Below are 13255 nucleotides of genomic sequence, written 5' to 3' on the forward strand. Positions count from 1 at the left end.
ATAGAAGTCTGAAAACCAAGGAATTAAAGAAAAACATTCATTCGTAATGGTAGCAGAAATAGAGATAAGTAGCTGGGGTGGAGAGGACTCCTGGCAAGGCAGCAGCTTGAGGACTGGGGCAGGTGGTGGCTGCCACACCTGACAGTCTCACGTTTGCATGAGAATAAACAGGGAAGAACAGCTGGGGAGCAAGACAGACTGCCCAACCCAGAGTCTCAGCACAGGGAAATAAAGGAAAATGTATAGGGAACCAGCCACGACAGGAAGGAAACCAGGACTCTAATCAACAGTATGGACCAGAGGGAAGAAATAAACAGTCAACCAGAACAGAAGGAAGAAACAAGAATTTTAAAAAATGAGTAAGGCTGAGGAACCACAGGACATCTTTAAACATTCCAACATCTGAATCATAGGCATGCCAGGAGGAAAAGAGGAAGAGCAAGAAATAGAAAACTTACTTGAAAAAATAATGGAGAACTTACCCAATCTGGCAAAGGAAATAGACCTCCAGGAAGTCTAGGAACCACAGAAAGTCCCAAAAATTTCCACCCAAGGAAGCACACACCAAGGCACATCATAATTACATGACCCAAGATTGAAGATAAGGGGAGAATCTTAAAAGCAGCAAGAGAAAATGAGACAGTGACCTACAAAGGAGTTCCCATTACACTGATTTCTTAATCAATCTAATTTCCCATCAGCTGATTTCTCAAAAGAAACTTTTAAGGCAAGAAGGTGGCTGAAAAGAAGTATTCCAAGTCATGAAAGGCAAGGACCTACAACCTAGACTACTCTATCCAGCAAAGCTATCATTTAGAATGGAAGAACAGATAAAGTGCTCCCCAGATGAGGTCAAATTAAAGGAGTACATCATCACCCAGTCCTTATTATATGAAATGTTAAAGGGACTAATCTAAGAAAAGGATCAAAATTAAGAACAGTAAAATGACAACAAACTCACAACTATAAGCAACAAAACAAAAAAAGAAAGAAACTAAGCAAACAACTAGAAAAGAAAAGAATCACAGAAATGGAGATCCAATGGAGGGGTATCAGCTGGAGGTACAGGGAAGAGGTTGGGAAAAAAGGTACAGAGAATAAGAAGCATAATTTGTAGGTAGAAAATAGATAGGGGGGTTATGAATAGTATGGGAAATGGAGAAGCCAAAGAACTTGCATGTATGATCCATGAACAGGAACTAAGGGTGGGGGGAATTGGAGTGGGATGGGCAGGTACAGGGAAGAGGGGAATAAAAAAGGGTACTGGGACAACTGTAATAGCAACATTGATAAAAATATTTTTATAAAAAGAACATTAAAGTCAGCCAAAGTGTCTGAACAACTTGCAGCCCACTGGTGAATAGAAAGACCTTCTCTCTCCTAACCAAGGACACGTGAGAACAAATGCTTTTGCCTGTCTTCCTCCCTAAACAGACAATAAGTAGATTAAATCACCCTGGTTGGGGGAAAATAAACAACAGAAACCAAATTAGTGACATTTGTGCGAGAATAACCTAAGGACAGATGAAGTCAGGGGAACAAATATCAAAACAAAACACAAAAGACAAAAGGCGTTGCAGCTGGACAGATCAAAGACAAATGTAAAACAGTGACTGACTGGAGAATAATCCCCAACCCCCATGTATTGATTTTGATGCAGCAACATATTTAAAACACCCATGGAAAGCTGATGAATATTCTGCTGACACCCTTCCCTAAATTCCTCGCCTTGAGAAGAGAGAAAAACACCCTCCAGAAAGAGACCTGGGGCAGCTCGCTCTAGATCACACCCACACCCCCCTGTCAGATTGAACTTCCTTCTGTCCTTCTGAGCTCTAAGGTGCCCTTGAGATTTCAGCCAGGGGAGCAGTGGGCATCAGCAGCTTGTCTCAGGCTTATCCCCCATCCTGACTTTTGGGTCCCCTTTTCCCCTGACTCTCCAGTGAGCTGACAGCAGCCTGACCTTGGCTCACTCCTTTCCTGTAACACTCCCAGGACCCAGAGCAGCCCCACCTAGGTCTCTCCAGTTACTTCTTCTACCCTAAGTCCTTCCTTAGAGTCACTGTCTCCAGCTTCAATAAACATACTCTCCAAATCCCCTGGACTTGGGTTCTGGAACATTCTCTAGAGAACGTCAAGCACCCACACACCACATACCACACTCCACAGGCTGTCCTGAGGCAGCACCACTCAGGCCCAGGCCTGTCTGGTGACAACAGCTGCCAAGGGACCCAGTGAAAGTGGGTCATCAAGGATCTGAGGGAAAACCCCCTGTGTTCACTGAAGCTCCACCACCCAGAACATTTGTGAGTCTCCTCTTTCCTGTCCTCTACAAGGATCCTATACCAAGTGTCCCTTGGGTTTGATCTGAAGATTACACTTGACCCTCTGTGTCACTGCCTGAGACACGTTATGAGGTTCTCTATCCATAATTAACCATAGTTCTGTTGATGGGAGCATTTAGAGACATGCCATCCTTTTGATTTACAAAACCACAATACAAGAAACCTCCTTGAATATATATTTTTCAGAACATGTGTGATAATCTTCTTAGGATAAATTCCTAAAAGAGAAATTTCTGTGTCAAAATGCAGCCCATTTAAATTGCTTAGGTCTTTTACAAAAGCATCCTTCAGGAATTTTGTCCCAGTTTTCAACCCCTTCAACCTTCACAATAGAATGTGTTCCCCACCCTCTGGCTGAAACGCTCATCACGTTCCTTCATCTTTGCCAAACAGATAGATGGTTGGACACGCATGGTCTCACAGAACATCGGCACCAAACAAGGCCATCCCGAGACCACGGCGACGTGAGACACAACACCACCACACTGCGTGTTGTCTCAGCACAGACAGAAACAAGACCCGGTGCAGTTCACACACTACCAAGCAGCTCCTGGTCAGGGAACAGAAGGGAAGGCAGCGTCTTTCCTATCACCCCTCACCCTCGCTCCCGTCTGCCCCGTCCCGAGGTGTTTCCTGAGATGCCCAGTCACAGACTTGCGCCCATGTCTCACGAACAGAGTCTAGAGGGACCCCTGCGCCCACAGACAGATCCTTCCGAGACCACCGTCCAGAGCCCCTGTTCGGTCACATCTTGTCTCACCCCATCCCTCCAAGTTCCCCATGCCCTGGGGTGTGCCCCCCCTCACAGCAGCGATACACACAGCCCCAGGCACTCCTCTGGGTCTTTGGTGGAAGAACAGGGACACACGTTACCTTCCTCTGTCAACATTTTTATGTGTCTTTGAGTTTGGTTGTGGGCGTGACTTTGTATCTATGAAGTGTGTGGTTCATGTAGGAAAGTTTTATGTTCTGCTTTACGGCTTTGTATCTTTTGGTCTTAGAGAATTTTTTATTCCACAATTGTAAAAACTTCATATATATTTTGACCTGGGGAAAAGGCATCCAAGGGTTAAGGGAACAGAATTGCTTGAATTCTGGGGGAAAGAGGGAGGAGACAAATTGGAAAGAAATCTACCTTGGAACTCCAAACTTTACATCTTCCTCTTGACAGCTTTTTAATTACATATGGGACCTGCAGGAATGTGGTATGTGTTGTGCTCACACATATTTATTTCTTGAGTTAATACATACGTGTGTGTCTGCTGATGTCTCCAGGTTCACAGAAAAAACACCAAGCGTCCCAATGCGATGTGCACAAGGACCAACTCCAGTGAGGAGTGTTTTTGATCATTTACAACTTTAAGGCCTTACATCACATTGTTCAGTTGATATTAACTAATCTTTCTTGGGTATGTTGTATTTTGAGGATGTATCCAAGACCCTCACAGACAAACAGAGTAGACAGAAACTATGACATCAAGTAATCAAGAATAAAAACATTTAAAAAGAAGATAAGTATGTCTTGAATTTATGATACAAATTGATTAATTTCTTAACTGCCCTTAATGAAAATGGGGAACAAAAAGCAAAATATTTCCCATGATGACTGGGAAAGTGCACAAACACATCTCTGCTACATTCCCAAGTACCATGAGCTCAGGAAAGTGACCTGTGAGGGCTGAGTTGGCCTCTTCTTTAAGGAACAGCAAGTTCACTTAAGAGAATGAGAGACACAGAACCTGTGATGACTGAGGTGTAGTGAACTGGTGAACACTCTCTCAGATGAACGAGAGCTTCTCCCTCAAGGAAAGTCAATGGGCAGTTGACACCTGACAGCACTTGTTGTCTGGATGGAATGGAAGCTCTCAGAGAAAACCCAGGGTTTTGGCAAACGTGTGTCTCCTCACAGCAGCCAGACAGCTTCCCAGAGCTGACGACCGTTTCCAGTGGGGTCTGTGGTAACGTGAACAAGTGTGATGTTTGATGATTTGTCATTAAATGCACCAACACTGGGAGATCTCTATCATTAGTGAGACAATGAATCACTTTCAAATAATCCTGCATCAGTACAAGAGCCACTGAAGTAACATAACAGAATAGGAAACACTCAGTGGTGGAGTTTCAGGTTCCTCTTTGCAAAGACCTTTTCAGGAACTACCACTTGTGTGGCTTTAGTGAACGGTCAAAGCTGAATACCCACACTTCTCTGAAAAGGTTATTAAAAATGCTCCCCCAGTATATTTGTGTGAGGCTGTATACTTCTTCATATACTGCAACCAAAATAACAGATTAAACACAGAAGCAAATATGAAATTCCAGCCAACTTCTAATTATACAGACAAGAACTGAGACTTGCAAAAGTCAAATGTAAGGAGATCCACACTTTGTACTACCTTATTCATTTCTGGAATCATTATTTTTCATAAAAATATTATATCTCTTAACATATCGTTGGTTATTAATATTTTTCCAAATACATTAATGTTTGCAAACTGTTTTATTTCTTCCATGGTAAATACTGATAGTTATAACCCACACAAACAAAGTTATTTGAGGGATCCACTGTAGTTTGTAAGACTGTATAGATGTTCTGACACCAAAATGTTTGAGTCGCTGAATAGAACAGCCTGGGCCGAGACTCAGGGAGACGATAGGGCAGAGCTCTCTGTGCAGCAGGAGGAGTGGTCAGGGCAGAGTCCTGGGCGCCCAAGCCAGGTTCCCAGGACCGAGTCCCTGAACCGGGTCTGGGGCAGGGATTCCCAGGGTTGGGGTGCGCCCTTCTCCCTTGGATTTCCCTTCCCCTTCTCAAGGCTCCTTCTGCCTGGATACTCCTGACGTTCTGCTGTGATTCTGGTTTGTGAGTCCCAACTCCACACGAGCCAATCAGCGTCGCCGTGGTTTGGAGTATAAAGTCCTCCCATAGCACGTTAAGTTCTTTCTCCTTAGACGCACAGGGTTTGGGTCATGGGACCCCGAGGCCTGCTCCTGCTGCTCTCGGGGGGGCCCTGGCCCTGACCAAGACCTAGGCGGGTGAGTGCGGGGTCCGGAGGGAACGGCCTCTGTGGGGCAGGAGGAAGGGGACCCGGCGGCGGCGCAGAACCCTGGGACAAAGATGCGCGTCCCCGGACCCCGGACCCCGGACCCCAGCCTGTATCCTCCCCTCCTCCCGCCCTCACCCCTCTTCTCAACCACCGAATCCTTAGCTGTGTCCCGGGCGGTCAGGTGCTGCCCCGCCACCTCATGCTCAAGATACGCTACCTCCCCCACCTCACACTCAAGACGCGCGTCCTCCGTGTCCCCAGGCTCACACACCCTGAGATATTTCGGCACCTTAATGTCCAGACTCGGGAAGTCCCAGTACATCGGGGTCGGTTACGTGGACGACACGGAGGTCCTGGGGTTCGACAGTCACCTCCCGCACCCAAGGGCGCAGCCGGGGTTGCTGTGGAAGGAGCAGCCGTGGGTGCAGCAGGAGGATCCACATTTTGGGGAGGAGCAGACGCGGGTCTGCAAGTACTGCGAACAGCTTTCCGGAGCAAAAATGAATAACCTGCGCTCCTACTACAACCAGAGCGAGGACGGTGAGCCACGCGCGCCCGGACCCGGGCATAACCCCCATCCCCACGGAGGGGCAGGAGTCTCCCGGAATCTGTGGGTCTGAACATCCCCCCCAGGGCTGCGGGATCGGCCCGACGCCCAACCCGGGAGGAGCCCGCGGGCATCCTAACCCAGTCTTATTTCCACTCAGTTTGCGTTTAATCCCCGCGGGACGGGTCGGGTCTCCACTGGCCGGGTGCAGGGCACTTCTGTCCCCCAGCGGGACTAAGCTAGCTGGGCTGACTTTACGGCGCCGTCAGGGTCTCACACCTTCCAGATTGTTTCTGCCTGTGTCCTGGCATCTGGCGGCGCTTCCTCAGCAGGTAAGATCACTAAGCCTACATGGCACCAAAACCTTCACCCTGAACTTGGAGCTGAGTCCCAGGAACAAGCCAATAAGACCACCCAGATCAGCATACTGCGCAATTTGTTGCATCAAGATGATGTGGAGAGTTGGAGGGCCTACCTGCAGCACAGGTGCTCAAGCCGGCTCTGCCTGTTCCTGGAGAAGGGGAAGGAGACCCTGCTATGAGCAGGTACCAGGGGCCGGCCTTCCCAAGGAGGGGATCTGTGGGCTGGGGGGGCTTCCTACAAGGAGAGAAGGGAAATGGGGACACGTCAGACTGTCCCTCTTGCTCAGGAGGGGGAAGAGGCTCCCATGTTTCCTCATTCTGTGACTCACCCGTGGGCCCAGATTTCTCTAAAGGACAGTAAGGGGCCCAACTTCCCCCAACACCCCAGAGTGGTCCCCTCACACCCTGCAGCACCTGGGGCACCAGGATGCTCTCCCTGGTTCTCTGGCTGAGAGAGTTCTAGAGGACTAACTCTGTCTGGCCTTTCTAAGTCATTAGCCTCCACCTGAGTCTGTGACTCCCCTTACAGACCTGGACACTCCTACCCTGGGTTCTCACTCTGATCTGGAACTTTGTAAGAAATAAGAGATTATCCCAGGTGTCTCTGTCCAGGCTGGTGACTGGATGGTGCACTCCCTTCCCCCACCCTCACTGTCCTGTCCACTCTCAGGGTGGTCACATGAGCACTGCTGGAGTGTACCATGACCATGCAGAGTTCCTGAATTTTCTCACCCTCCCCTCAGACCCTCCAAAGACACACGTGACACACCACCCCATCTCTGACCATGAGGTCACCCTGTAGTGCTGGGCCCTTGGCATCTACCCTGCTGACATCACCCTGACCTGGCAACATGAAGGGGCAAACCTGACCCAGGACATGGAGCTTGTGGAGACCAGGCCTGCAGGGGATGGAACCTTCCAGAAGTGGGCAGCTGTGGTCGTGCCCCCTGGAGAGGAGCAGACATACATGTGCCATGTGCAGCACCAGGGGCTGCCTGAGCCCCTGACCCTGAGATGGGGTGAGGAGGGGGTGTGGGCACAGAGCCTCTCTCTCCTCAGGGTGTCCCTGAGTAGGGTCAGGACTCAGGCCTCAGGTTGACCTCTCACCTTCCCCTCACAGACTCCCCTTCTCAGACCACCATCACCATCATGGGCATTGTGGGCATTGCTGCTGCCCTGGGTCTCCTTGGAGCTGTGGCTGCTGGAGCTGTGATGTGGAGGAGGAAGTGCTCAGGTGGGCAAGGGGTGGGGCTGAGTTCCCTGTCCCCTGGGGGTCAAGTCCAGGTGGAAGTGTGCTCTGCCTCGTTAATGGGCATCGTGTCCCCACACGGGTGCTTGTCCATCTGGGGCCTATTTCCTAACACTGACTGTTTAGTGAGGCCCATGGGAAAGTGAGGGACACATTTATCACCTGATGGTTCTAGTGATGGGGACTGATTCCCAGCTATCTCAGGTCAGAGGGGAAGTTCTCTGCTGAGGACAGATGTGCAGAGTGGTGGTAGGTCCAGTCTGCACACATGTACTTTCCTCATGTTTCCAGATCCTAACCTGAGTGTTGAGTAGCATTTCTGGAACCTTCCCTGTGCTTCAGGAGTGTGGGGCTCCTTCAGGGTCACAGGACCCAGCCTCCCCCCTGACTTCTCACAGAATGTTTTCTTCCAAATAGGCATGGGCAGGAAGAGCTACTCTCAGGCTGCCTGTAAGTCTGGGTGTTGGAAGGTGACGTCAGGGACCCTTGGGAGAGTGTGGGCTGGAGTCTGTGAGGGGGGATCCCCCACCCCGTAATTTTGCGGTTGTGTCTTCCCCAGGCAGTGACAGTGTCCAAGGCTCTGATGTGTCACTCACAGCTCCTAAGGGTGAGACCCTGAGGGCAGGAATGGGGGGCACTGGGACCAAGGGGCACAGCTGTGTTTTGGGGATTCTCAGGTGGGACATTCTGAGCATGTTTTGGGCTGTGGGAGAATGTGACACTTCCGAGACTGACCTGAATTTGTTCACAATTACTTCCTTTGCAGGGTGACAGAGCTGCTTTCTACAGGAGTTTGTGTTAAAACAGTCACTGCCGCCTCCCCTTGGGACTTTAAGGATCCCTGACCATTTTCTACACCCAGCAATGGAATATTATTTAATCATCTCAACGTCCCTGCATTCTTTTAATATTAGTGACCTACATATATAAATAGATCAGAAGTGATGTTGATTAAAAGCTCCAAGGTGTATTGTTTCTGGTAGGTGTGACTCTATCCAAACCTTCACTCCATTTGTTCAGTTGTCCTAACTCACTTTACATTCATACACTTACCATGAGGTGTGGAGACAACCGGGAGGGACAGACTGTGTGCCATGGGACAAGGGGACCACATGACTCCCCAGTGATGTTTCCCTGTGACAATGTGTTCCCTGTGCAATTAAGGGTTCTGTCCAACACATCCAAATGTGACTTTTTGGAGCCTTTGCCTGTGCCTGTTTGAATCTCCTGATTCTATCCCATTGCCTCTTTGTAGCCTAGGAGTCTCCCCAAGCTACAAGGGCCCCAACTCAGAGACCTCAGGGGTGTCTGTTTGGGGTCAGACACCTGACCAATTAGAAACCTGCTTAAAGCAGGAACTGTTCCAGTGTCCACTGTCCTTAATCCACTGGCGACACTGTTCTCATTCTGTGGATGCTGAGTTGAGTCCTAGAAAGTCATGGCTAGGAGCCCATGTACTAAGTGGCTTCCTCTGAGAGTTCCTCCTCAAGGGAGAGCCATTGGGCCACAGGGTCAGTCTGGCTGCTGGGCTGAGAACAGACTCAGGAGACCAGGGACCAGCCAGGCAGGAGGGAAAGGTGTGGGGAAGCTCCCAGGGTTCCAGGCTGCAGGTGCTGGGTGTTCTGACGGGGCGGTGAGTGGTGGAAACAGTGGGAAGAGACTGGACACTGAATGCATTTGCAAGATGGATTTCACAGCATTTCCTAGTGATTCAATCTGGGTGTGGGAAAGGAGTCAAGGAGGGCACCCCACATTTGTACTGTGTTAGCAGAAAGATGGGGTTATATCAGCAGAGATGGGGAAGATGCTGGCAGGAGTATGTGTGGGGGAGGGGTGGACATTTCAAGCATTCAGCTGAAGAGAAGGTCAAGGTGAGACGTGTGTTAGAAATGCCAGTGAGGAGTCAGGTTGGACAGATGAGTGTGGGAACCTTGAGGAGAAACGTCTGGGCAGGAGACATAGTTGTGGAAGTGATATTACAAAAATGACACTTAAATTCGTAAGCGTGGATGAGGCCACCAAGGGGGTCAAGACTGTTGAAGAGGAAGGAACAGGGACTGGACCCTGCACCCACCTGTCCTGACAGTGGGGACGTTCATCCTGGTGACTCACCCTGGTTGGTGTTGGCCATGTCTCCCAGTCATACAGTCACCATTTAGTGATTGTCTTTCATCAGTAGTTTACATGGAGATGTTCTGAGATTGTCCTGCTGTGCCCTTCACCACTTCTACACTCACCCTCCTTAGTCCCTCTATTAACTTCCACCCAAGTCAGCAAAAATATGATGTTGTCCCATAACTGTCCTCAACATTTATTACTAGAGTGTAAAGTACAGCTTAGGGAATATAGTCAATAATATGATCATAATTAAGTGTGGTGTCAGATGGGAGCTAGAAGTATCAGGGATATTACTGAATAAGCTGTATACATGTTTCATATGCATATATTTTAACTCATGGACACAGACAACACATAATCATATGGTGGCAGGGATTGTTGCAGGTGAGAGAGGAAATGTGGGGATAAATATTGATGGGAAAAGTAAAAAGAAAAAAATATTTTAAGTTTGAAAATGTACTACCTTAGACATCATGCCCAACATTCTGACAGCATTTTGAGGAGAATTTTGTGTGGTTTTTTAACAAGCCCACAAGCCATCCTGATCTCAGACAGAGTTTGAACCACACAATTCAGTGATGTACTAGCCCAGGTTGGGGAAAGGACTTCATTGCACGTTTAAGGGATTTTTGGTTTTTCACTGTGGAAGGAAAAATAGTTCATATGTTGTCATATGATGTGAAAGGTCCAGCGTTTTCTCTACGGGGGGCGGGGGGGGCGCGGGTAGAGTCAAGTGGAAGATTGGGAAAGTGGCCCTCAGTTCAACATCATGAAACTCTCAGAATGCACGTTCTCTGGGATTATCCCCTTGAGTATTTCTGGAGCTTAATAGAGCCCAACATTTTCTAATCAAAATATAAAAGCATTTCTATGTGGGATACTGGGGGCTCATTTTGTCTCAGGAAAAGCCACAGAACAGACCAGAAGTGCGAGCAGCAAGAGCTGAGGGACTAGAATGCACAGGGAGACCAGCCTGGGTCACAGGGGTGGACCACTGTCACACGCTTGGGGACGGCTTCCGAGAAGAGAAGGAGCTGAAGGAAAGGGGCCAGTGGGAAACACCGTGAAGGGAGCTCCTGGCCCAGCTGTCCCTGCCCCCCAGTGACATGTGACTCTAAGCTTAGCTCCCCACCCCAGGAACAGGGGACACTTTCTCTGCCTCCTGCCCACGGCCTCTGAGGGCATCTCAGTAATGGCCATTGCTGTCCCCAGTCACCAGATATGCCTAAGGGTGATCTGCATGGACAAATTTGCTCTAAGTTAGAGATGCCCTTGCACACAGTGGCACTTACAGAACAGATGACATGATAGTGGCTTCTCTGTGGGGAGGTCAGGACCACACACTCTGTAGCTGTAACTGGGGTCAGGAGCCACCCTGCCTGCTCTGTCCCTGCACAGAGATGTGGAGCTCAGACCAGCCAGGTGGGGGCTCCCTCGGGTCCACTCTCAGGGAAGAGCCAGGAGGGGTCAGCTGAGGAGAGACTCAGAGCTGAGGGTGGGCAGCACTCTGAGCAGGACTGTGCTGAGCCTGCCTGGTCCTGAGCTGCCCCTCCTGCCTTAGGAGGTGTGGGAGAGATGGGAGATGGGGAAGTGCTGGGGGTATTTCAGGTGGGACCAGACTCAGGAGGGTCCCTGCAGGTCCCTGTGTCCTGGAGTCCTGGTCGGTGAGAGAGAGGGGTTGGCCCCTTGCAACCAGGGTGCAGCCTTGTATGGCAGGGGCCACAGAGCACCTCCACCCCGTACGAAATTCCCCTTTTCTGAGACCTCCCGGGTTTAGACTTGGGTGTGAGGACAGGAGCGTGAATTCCCATCCAGTATTTCGTTATGTCTTGAAAGTCCTAGACCTGAAATAAGACCCAATGACAGACACACACGCAGCTACAGACAGAAGGACACAGGGAAGTGTCTGCCCTTCAGTGACCCCCACGCACACTTGTCCTGTTTTGAATCCACCTGCAGGAGGTACAAGCCTTTCAGGAAGTTCTGATGTGGCGTTGTCACCCTCTGGTGTGGTTACTGTGAGAGTGTTATGCATGTTTCTGTCTCACATTGAATGAGGGCACCCCTCTGACCCCTCTTAACCCAAGGCATCACGGAAGGAAAAAGAATTTGGAGTGAGATGAAGACCCATTATTTTCCAAGTCTGCCAGAATGGGTGCATGTTATGAAAATGACTAATATATGGGTGTTCTTTTCTTTTTAAATACAATCATGAATCAGACAATTCCTTCCTCAGTAATTCAACAGAGTGCTTCACATTTGGAAATGCGGTGGACCGAATGCACCTTGGGCCATGCCGTGGTCTGCACGTTTGTGTCCATAAATCCATGTGCAGAATTTATAACACAGGCCCGGGCTGGTATCTCAGTTGGATGCATGTTGGATCCCAGATGCAAGAGTAACTTCAACAACCAATCGATGTCTCTCTGTCTGTACGTCTTTCTCTCTTCTGAGAGACTGAACATGCGACAAATGCAGAGAGAACCCCATTGTCCCTTCTCAGACCCCTCCCCAAAATACAGCTGCACAACACAGAGACCTGGGTTCCCCACCCTAGTAAACAGCCAAGCATCCGCCCTTGACTACCTAACGGGCGAGCCCAGATGAAAATATATGGCCCAAAGGAAAAAAAAAGATCAATGCTCCAAAAGTAGACTAATAATGAAGGGGTAGCCAACCTATCAGATGCACACTTCAAAGCACTGGTAAGCAGGATGCTGACAGAAATGAATGAGTGTGGTTGCAAAATAAAGGAAGAAGTGAAGTTTATTAAAAGTGAAATAAAGGAAGTTGTACAGGGAACCAATAATGAAGTAAAAAAAATAGTGAATCAAATTGATCATTTGAAGCACAAGAAAGACATAACCTTTCAGCCATGAAGCAGAATGAAGAAATAAGTATTCAAAAAATGAGGAGAAGCTTAGGAATCTCCAAGACAACTTTAACCATCCCAACATCCAACTAATAAGGATGCAGGAAGGGCAAGAGAAAGAGGAAGAAACTGAAAACTTACTTGAAAACATAATGAAGGAGAACTTCCCTAATATGGCAAAGAAAATAGACTTTCAGGAAGACCAGGAAACTCAGAGTCTCAAAGAAGCTGGACTGAAAGACAAAGGATCCAAAGAAGAACACACCAAGGTACATCATACTTACATTACCCAAGATGAAAGATTAGGAGACAACCTTAAACACCACAAGAGAAAAGGAGACATTAAACTACAAAGAATTTTCCATAAGACTATCAGATGATTTCTCCAAAAAAAAAAAAAATCCCTTCCAGGCAAGAAGGGGCTGGAAAGAACTATTGGAAGTCAGAAAAGGAAGGGACCTAAATCCAAGATTGCTCTATCTAGCAAAGCTTTCATTTAGAATGAAAGGGCAGATAAAGGTCAAGTTAAAGGAGGTCCTCATCTCCAAGCCCTCATTATATGATATGTTAAAGGGACTTAGTGAAGAAAAAGAAGATGATCAAAAATATGAACAGTAAATGATAACAAATCCACAACTATCAACAAATGAACCTAAAAACAAAAAGAAAAAGACAAACAAGCAAACAACTAGAACAGGACCAGAATCACAGAAATGGAAAT

At 48.4% G+C, this 13255-nt stretch overlaps 1 long non-coding RNA gene and 1 pseudogene across 1 annotated transcript in view; one reads left to right on the forward strand and one right to left on the reverse strand.

Annotated features, from left to right (window-relative positions):
- Window positions 1–13255, reverse strand: part of LOC119037819 (uncharacterized) — a 45567-nt gene that overhangs the window by 7284 nt on the left and 25028 nt on the right. The window lies entirely within an intron of this gene.
- LOC128628389 (saoe class I histocompatibility antigen, A alpha chain-like) lies at window positions 5669–8058 on the forward strand (annotated as a pseudogene).

This window comes from Artibeus jamaicensis, unplaced genomic scaffold (genome assembly GCF_021234435.1).
Source record: "Artibeus jamaicensis isolate MK-2021 breed Jamaican fruit bat unplaced genomic scaffold, CSHL_Jam_final contig_723, whole genome shotgun sequence".
Classification (NCBI taxonomy): Eukaryota; Metazoa; Chordata; class Mammalia; order Chiroptera; family Phyllostomidae; genus Artibeus; species Artibeus jamaicensis.